The sequence below is a fragment of the Fukomys damarensis genome, unplaced genomic scaffold (genome assembly GCF_012274545.1).
Source record: "Fukomys damarensis isolate Sample0158 unplaced genomic scaffold, DMR_v1.0_HiC HiC_scaffold_16, whole genome shotgun sequence".
NCBI classification, from domain to species: Eukaryota; Metazoa; Chordata; class Mammalia; order Rodentia; family Bathyergidae; genus Fukomys; species Fukomys damarensis.
The window spans coordinates 81,726,598-81,735,825 of NW_022900928.1; positions in this window are offsets into that span (position 1 = coordinate 81,726,598).

The following is a 9,228-nucleotide window of genomic DNA, read 5'->3' on the forward strand; positions in this document are numbered from 1 at the left end:
ATATGTATATGTATGTATGTATATGTATGTATGTATATATATATATATGTACATATATGCATTCGTAGGTATCATTTGATGTACCCATGTGGTTAAACACTGAAAATAAGCAGCTGCAAGTGTGTAATCTAAGTAGAAATTCTTAAACAGAAGAGGCCTACTATAAGATCATTCCAAATAGCTTAGAGTAAATGTAACTGAACTCTCAGCAAAACTGGGTATTAAGATGGGGATGTAGAAATAAAAATGTTCAAAGGTATCATTTAGGTAAACAAAAAGAAAAATAAGGAAGTGAAGCATCTAGTAGAGTGTCTGAGGAAGAGGTTGTCATTTTTATATCCTTTAACAGTGCAAAGGAAATATGGACTTGAAAATGAAACAATCCTAGTGGAATGGGAGATTATAGTTAAGCTTCCAAATTTAATAAAGAAGTGAAAAAGCAATAAATATCAACTGAAAAATAATAGAACAAGCCAGTAAAAATAAGGAAAAGAAAAATTAGGAAACCACAAAATGAAATAAAATACAAAAGAAGATAAAATGCTATACAAAGTGTATCAGTTATTACCCAATATGAACAATCTGAATACTCCTATGAATAATAGATCATCAGACCAAGTTAAGAAATATTCTTATAAAAACTCTATTTATGTATGCATTTATTTATTTTGCAGTACTGGGAATTGAAACCAGTGCCTTCCATACTGAGCTATATCCTTAGCCCTTTTCTTATTTTGAGACAGAGTATCATTAAATTGACCAGGCTGGGCTTAAACTTGCGATCCTCCTTCCTCAGCATCCCAGAGTGCTGAGATTATAGGTGTACATCACCATGCCAAACTTAATATCATATTTAGAAAAAAAATAGCATCCTATAAGACAAAGTTTGGAAAACTCCAGGGCTGGTATCAGAACAGAGAAGATCACTGAAAAAAGTCACCTTCCCCCAGAATCTAGAAGACTGGATAGGCTATATCAAGCATACTTCTGAGTGCATTGCTGAATTTGTAATTGCCATCAGCCAATGATGAAAAGGGAAATGGAAATCAGAGCTCTGAGCCTGAGCTGATTCCCCAGTTGACCTGAGCAGAGATAGAAAGAGACCAAGGAGAAAGGGTAATGGTCCAAATTTATAAGGAATAAACTGGGGCTTTAGCACCTATCAGGAAGTGTCAGACATGGGCCTCTGCAAGCCACACAGCTGGTCCTTGTGGGCCATGTAAAGCCAGAGCCCTCAAAGGACCACATCCCCAGAGAAAGAAGCTACTACACTTTTAATCTTATTAAGTAACTAGTTTTGTCCCACCTTGAACCTGCCTCACCTCATGACTTTTTCCCATAAAACACCTTTGAGAAGCAGGGTGAGCAGACAACCCACTTTCTGGTGCCCTTTCCATCTCTCTTAGACAGAGCTTTCTTTCTCTCAATAAAATTTTCCTATTCTTTTTTTTTTCCCAGTGGGAAAATCTTTATTTTAGCATTACCAGCCTGATGAGGCCCTTACTTGTCTGGATTTATTAATCAAGTTCACAAATAAGTGGATGCTCCATTGCAATGAATTGAGAGTAGCAAAGAAAGTGGAGTCAGATTACAACATCTGGATAATTTTCAGCAGTGGAAAATAAAGTAAGGAGGATGCCAATGGGGCCACACACTGCAAAACATGGGTGACCAAGTGAGCCAACGGAAGCTCTAATGAGTATTTACTGTAAAGGACTTCACATGTAAACTGCTTTCAGACTGATGTGGTGCCAAGGAGAGAGGAATAAGCCAGTCAATGGCTTTTCTGATCAGCAGCCAAGGAGGAACATCTTGTAACAAAGGAGGGGTGTCCTTATTAAATATATCATGAACATTACTTTCAGAGAAGAGGAATGCAATGAATGGTTCAAAGAATGCTATAAAATAGATGGAAGACGGCAGACACAAGTAGGAACAGCATCATCCATAGTGTAGATGTGGGGTGACTTTGTTTAGTTACTGTGTTACTTTTTGAAGACTTTAACGCATTGCTTAGCATTCACACGGTCTGGCTTACATTATAAGTAGTTGGGTACATTCACTGATTTGATAGTCTCTGAGGTAGAGATTTCTCTGCTGTTTCATCAGTGTGCCATTAATCTGGTTGTCCTTTTCAAGTACCAAGCATGATGTGGCTATAAGCTCCTCAGTAATTAGTTTTGAAATACTCTTAAAAAAGATAGAAGAAGAAGAAGAAGAAAAGAAGAAGAAGAAGAAGAAGAAGAAGAAGAAGAAGAAGAAGAAGAAGAAGAAGAAGAAGAAGAAGAAGAAGAAGAAGAAGAAGAAGAAGAAGAAGAAGAAGAAGAAGAAGAAGAAGAAGAAGAAGAAGAAGAAGAAGAAGAAGAAGAAGAAGAAGAAGAAGAAGAAGAAGAAGAAGAAGAAGAAGAAGAAGAAGAAGAAGAAGAAGAAGAAGAAGAAGAAGAAGAAGAAGAAGAAGAAGAAGAAGAAGAAGAAGAAGAAGAAGAAGAAGAAGAAGAAGAAGAAGAAGAAGAAGAAGAAGAAGAAGAAGAAGAAGAAGAAGAAGAAGAAGAAGAAGAAGAAGAAGAAGAAGAAGAAGAAGAAGAAGAAGAAGAAGAAGAAGAGGAAGAAGAAGAAGAAAAAGCAACATGGGGAGACTGAGATGCTGGTCTTCCTAGATCTGAGCTCCACATCTATTTATTTCTTCTTTCTCTCAATTAAATCTTACCATTTGTCCATCTCTCTTTAGATTTATTCCTTTTTTATCTTATGTTGTGGTTATCATTACTATTATAAAAGTACCTTTTAAATCTTGCTTTATTAGTTTCTGGATAAAAAAAAAAAAAAATTATCTTGGATCCCCCAATCTTGCTTTTTCCTCTGTCCTCTTCCTTTTTTAATTTTGTCCATAGATTCTCACAGATTTTCTAGGTAGGTATTCATGTTATTTGAAGATAATGAAAATTTTGTTTACTTTCCAAATTCAGCCTTTATACATTTACTTTTTTTCACTAGTTGGATTTCCAGCACACTGTTTCATGTTAAAGTTAATGTCTTTTTTCTGGTTCTGGGTCTTAGAGGGAATGCTGCCCATGTCCCACCATGGATTATTACCCTTTTGTGAGTTTGGTGGACAGGACTGCACCAGCATGTTCACCCCCAGCCCAGCCACTGCCAAGCTGTCCCTCCATGTGGGGCCTTTTTCCATCCTTTCTTTCCTTGGTAAGTGGAGAGTCCATGAGTCTAGCAGAAACATAATCAGTTTTTTTTTCATTTTCTTGTAGTGAATCCATTCTAGCACAACCACTTATCCCAGCCTCAGACCCTACTCCATCACAGTGGGGTTCTAATATATCTGCTTCCTTTCATGGGGGCCATCACTTTCAGCCAGTTTCCAGCCAGCAGCTATTGGAATCATCATCCAGGCCCCTTGCAAGATTGTTAAGTCCCGTATCACAGAGCTGCCTTACACTAATCAAATCTCTACTTTAGAGGTGGGCACTCTTCATCCAGCAGCCTCAGGATCCATCTCAGGCATTCCATTCCCACTCGAGAGTCCCTTCCCAGTACGTGTGAGACAGGACCACATCTGAAGAAATCCTGCTTTTTTCTTGGCAAACTCAGTATCACCCAGTAGGGTAATTGTGAGGTTTGACTCTGTTTGTCTGAGTGATAGCAAGAGACTGGAGGGGAGGCTGAGGAAGCAGAGACTTTCTTGTCAGACACCTGCTTCATTTGAGGAATCAACTTGTTCTTCAAACAAGGGGAGGGTGCTTTTTTCTTCCACCAAGGACAGAGGTCTCAGGGAAACCTGGAGCTCCAGGGTCTTTTAACAAATTTATCTTTATTTTCCAGCCTCCTTTCCTATCAGCCATGACTTCAGCATTGGAGACTTATCCAGGCTGAGATTTGGCCTTTAAATTTCCACCACTCATACAATTAAGTCCCAGGCCTGGATTTTAGCTTTCTCTGCTCTTCTGCTGCATAAAAGGGCCTCCTTAAAAGCTGCCAAGGAGACATTCTGATTCACTTTGCAATAAATTTGTAATTTCACTGGATGCCTTTATCCTGCATTTCCTCTCTCAAAGCAACAGCTGCTCCATTTCACAGATCCTAGGAGTGTTCTTTCTCCATTATTTCTCACGTGATACTCTGAGGCAATACCTTCCTTTCACTTGTACCCTGCCTCAGTTCCATGTAGGTAACAATGTTAGCAATGGCACTGTTGGCACATGCCAGGGATGTGAATACTGTACCTACCACTGTGATATGGTCCTATTGCCAGCCAGCTGGCAAGGGACCCAACTCCAGAATTCCATTCTTAGGGTTCAGTGGCAACAGGTCTTGGAAGAGGTTTCCTATGGGCAGAGCCTAAGACAAGCAATTGTGTGTGTATGTTGGCATGAAGACAATCTTTGACCAAAAAAAAAACACCAAAAACCAAAACAAAACAAAACAAAAACCCACATAGGGGCAAGGGGAAAGCTAGACAGTACAGGAAAAGAAGAGATCAAGGATACATTCTCAGACAAATGGTAGCAGAGAAGGTTTAAGAAAGGAAACAATGGTCTGGAACCAGCAGAGTGAGTGTCAACTTCTCTGTAACCTACTCTGGTGTAGGCAGCCAGACAGTTAGCCATTCATCCAATTAATCAATCAATGTGAACTGTAATGTGCATTACTCATAGGGATAGTAGGATGGGATGGCGTAGACCGCAGCTGTGGTGATGAACCTATGGCACGCATGCCTCAGCAGGTTGTTTGTTATCACTGAAAGCTCCAAAATTTTTGCTATCACTAGCATAGAGCCTCTGGTTGGCTGCTTTAGGTCAGATATTAGGGCAGGTTTTTAAATTAGGTATTAAGTAACCTTAAAGCCTTGTCACAATGCTGAAGAGAAGGGACCGGCTAAGTGAAATCCTCAGAGAAGAGCATCCTAGGTAGAAGTGCAGTTAATATACACCTTAAGGCAGCAATGAGTTTTCTCTGATGAATGAAAAGAAAGGGTGCAATATGAGCAAGGAAGGGAGAAGTAGCAACAGATAATGCTGCAGCTATAAAGCAGAATGAGGGGTTAGTTCTTTTCTTGGGTGATGGGAAGGCATTAGAGAATGCTAGGCTGAGAAAAGTCATGAGATAATTAGTCGTTTATTTAAAAAAAAAAATCCCTCCAGCAAACTGGGTGTGGTGGTACACTCCAAGTAATCCCAGTATTCAGGAGGCTGAGAAGGTGGATCACAGCAAAGTTCAAGGCCATCCTGGGCTACATAGTGAGTTCAAGGCCAACCTGCACTACAAAGCAAGAGCCTGTCTCAAAAAAACAAGCAAAATTCCTCTAGCTGTTCTGAAAGAGTGGATTGAGGAGGGTAAGGACTAAAGAAGTAAGACAAGTGAAAAGATCTCTAATGACCCCCCAAAGCTGGAAGATGGCATTTGAGACTAGGGGAGCCACATAGGGATACAGAGGGGGCAGGCCAGTTGGGGTATGTTTGCAAGGGATAGACCACAGGCTTCCCAAGAGAACACATGAGAGGTAAGGTAAAGAGGAATTTAAAACGACCCCTAGATTTGCTGGGTGCAGCGGTTCACACCTGTGATCTGCTCAGTGCTGAAACCCGCCCAGTGATCCATTCACCATCCTGGTTTAGTTCTTCCATCACGTCAGCTTCAGTGAACTTTTCTTTGCCCTGCCTGAACCAGTCACTCACTCCCACAGCCACACCACTGGCCTGATTGTTCCTGGAAATTCTTCCATTAAATTGTGACCACCAGAATCTGACTACATGTTCCAATTACTCAATCCTGTCCTCCCACCACAAAGCCAAGTAGTAAGACATCAAATCACTGGACCTATCATTTTGCTGTCAGCCTTATTCTTATTTATCAACCTCAGACTCCATGGTTTCTAATGTTTATTATTTTATAATTCCCCTCAACTCCCTCCCACTCCCTCCATACACTTTCCTAGAAAATCACCATCTCTGGATAAACCACAATATATTAATAATCACTGACCTCAAATTGACACACAACCCAGTCCAACGGTTCTTAGCATTTCCCTAATGAGCTTATTTATTTTTCATAATTTTCTATCACCACCATGGTGCCTCTGACCTCTCAGCTGATAACCTTGTTTCTCACTTCATTGGAAAATAGAGAAGTCATCAAGTGAGAGCTCCCTGCTGCTATCCTAACATCCGTGAGTCTTCTTCCTCTTGGAAAATTCATCTACATGTGGGCGCGCTCCCCTGCACTCTCTGTGTTAGGAATCTTGCTCCTTTCACTAGTAGCATCAATTGCTTCCCCTATTGGATGATCCCAGAAGCTTAAGAACATGCTTTAATATCTTCCAGCTAAGCAGCAAATAATGCCCATGTTTGTGGTACAGAATTTCACCTGGTTCTTTGCTACTAAGAGTATTAATTACTCTTCTTATTTTCTGTATGCTGACGGTTTGACTTCACTGACCCTGGAGGCGTTGCCCCACCCAGCTCTGGCACCAATTCCTGGAAAAACAACAAAGCTCATCTATGACTGCATTTTTTACATTCAGACAAACCCCGTCCAAAGCCCACATCCTACCTCCTCCTCTAATAGGCTCTCACATTCTGAGCCACTGTCCTCCTGCCCCAAACATCTCAGAGCCAAGTGCAGACACTCAGGGATTCTATACCTAGGAACTCAGTGAAATTAAACTAGCCAGACCTCAGACTCCACATCCTCCTCCATCCTGTCCCTCAGTAGCAGGTTTTGCCCACAATCCCTGCCCTTCCTCTTCTTATGACCCAGTGCTTCCCCATGTGGCTGGGTGGCATGGCATTGCATGGTGTGTGCACCACACAGCACTTCTTCAAGGACTATTGTCTCCTTATCTGTTGGTCTTGCTATGCCTCAAGTGTTCTCTTAAAACCCAGGGCTTCTCACAGTGCTGTCTGTAACCTGGTCCATCGCTCATTTCCCACTCCTCAATTTGCTCTGCACTAGTTTCTGCTCCCATCAGTGCATGGAAGTGGCTCTTGTTAAAGGTACTGATGACCCCAAAATTCAATGATCTCAAATATTACACGCTTTTTTTCTGAACATTCATTCCTTATATAAATATGCATAAGGGGCCCCACCCCAAGGAGCTTGCCCACTAGTGAGTCACACTGCCTCACCGTGTGCCCCACTCAGTGAGCATATAAAGGATTATTAAGGGACACTTCCTGTGGTCACTGGGTGACTAACACCTGCAAAGTGAGGACAGATGGGAGCTAAGTGTCTTTCCTCATGAAGGTTGGTGTCGGCAGCACAGCTTTCCAGATGCAGCGGGGATGGCTGTTGCACCACCCACCCGCCCTGTGGCTGGTAAGTCAGGCTGGGACAAACATGAATGGAGGGTTGAAGTCCAGTCTCTGAGGAGTGCTTGCAACTGCTAAGTGTTTCTGTCTCCTCCCTACGTTGGTGGAAAGAGTACTCCCCCTTCAAAGCCATTTGAAACAGTTCCGAAATAGTGTCATAGCAATTGGGGTGGCCAGCAAGGAGGAAGTGGTAACTCCAACCTTGGAAAGGCTGCAGCCTAGCTGCAAAAACTGACAGCTCAGCCTGGTGCTGCTGAAGAGTCCTAACACTGGGGAGTGTGCATCAACATGAAGGCGCACATCCCTTCCTGCACCCCATCCTTCAGACACTCCCCAGAAAGGATAGTACTGTCCTCAATTCCATCTCTCATCAAACATCAAAACCAGAAGGATTTCCTCCTGGGGGTGGATGAGTGAGCATGGCACAGTAAATGCAGATGGCTTATCAGCTGGGACTGAGGAGGAAGGGGAAAGCGTGGCTTCTCAATAGCAGAGCTATGAAGCTAAGATCTGAGACTTCAGGATCCTGCCTGCCTCCCCACAGTTCATCTACCTGGCCAGCTGGAAATTCTTGCACTGAGCATGTGGGCAGAGGGTCCTTGGGCCTGGTTATGAAGGAAAGGGTTCTATATAAAATAGAAGGGGAGGGGCCAGGGATTTAGCTCAGGGGTTCCGCTGCCTGCCTCACAAGCACAGGTCACGAGTTCAATCCCCCATACAAAATCTGGTTTCAGATTTGATGTGGCTCACCCTGCCCCATATCATCTGCAGGATGAGGGGGCCCAGGATCAGCCAGATCTCTCCCTAAAACCTAGAGCCCAGGGCTTAGAACCACAAGCCGCTATTGCGGAGATGGATAGTCTGAGCTCTGCTGTCACATGGTCTCCTCCAAAGCCCTTCTGCATCAGTCATGGGCCTGAGTTTCTACCAAGTAAAGGGCTACACATGGGGTGGTTCCCAGGGCCCTGGACTGTGCTTGGGGGACCTCAGGAATCCTGGGGCTGTGTCCTTTCCACACAAAAAGATGCAGGCAAAGTGTTGGGCCTCATTTCTCTTTTCTAGACAACATTTTTCCACTTTGAAGCCTTTACAGGACAAGAAAAAATATGAGGAAGGAGAGGAAAGGAGGGCCACTGTTTCACTCATTCATTGGTTTTGACCAAAAAAGACATATTTTACTTAAAACATAAGGTTATTAGGAGCACCAAATGAAACATGAAAGGATTTTGCAAAATACAGATAAGTTTGGGACAAAAATAGACTCGTCTCTTAAATAACACTTTGATATAGTAAAAGTCCTCTTGACCTAGATTATTTATTTATGACAGATGTTTTTAAAGTTGCAGGTGGATCTATTTCTCTCATTGGTTGTTTTAAAAAAGAATACTTTTTTGGTATTTCCCCCTCTACCTAGATCCCAACTAAAATTAAAAATAAGCACAGTTAGTAGGAATTGACAATCAACCACCTAGATTGATGTAAAAAAGAAAAGATGTCAAGAAAACGAGGAAGACGATGTGGTCAGGGAAGGAAAATAGGCCAAGTTAGGTAGCAAAATCCACCAAATCAAATGTGGAGACGAGGGTAAGGCAGAAGCCTGCTGACCTCTTGAAGCGGAAAGAACATTTCCATTATCAGAGGCACTCCGGCACCCTGTATCCTCAAGTGAGATATTCTGCTGAGGACCAGCCTGTCATGTTTGGGGAACCATTTAGAGAAGGATGGAATCAAACCAGTAAGTGACCTTCATCACAGCATTGTAGAGTCAGCAAAGATCTCCGGGAGTGTGAAGATCCTAGAAAGGAAAAGTTTCTAGGCTGGGGATTTAGCTCAGTGGACCCACCGCCTGCCTCGCAAGTGCAAGATCCTGAGTTCGATCCCTGGTACCAAAAAAAAAAAAAAAAAAAAA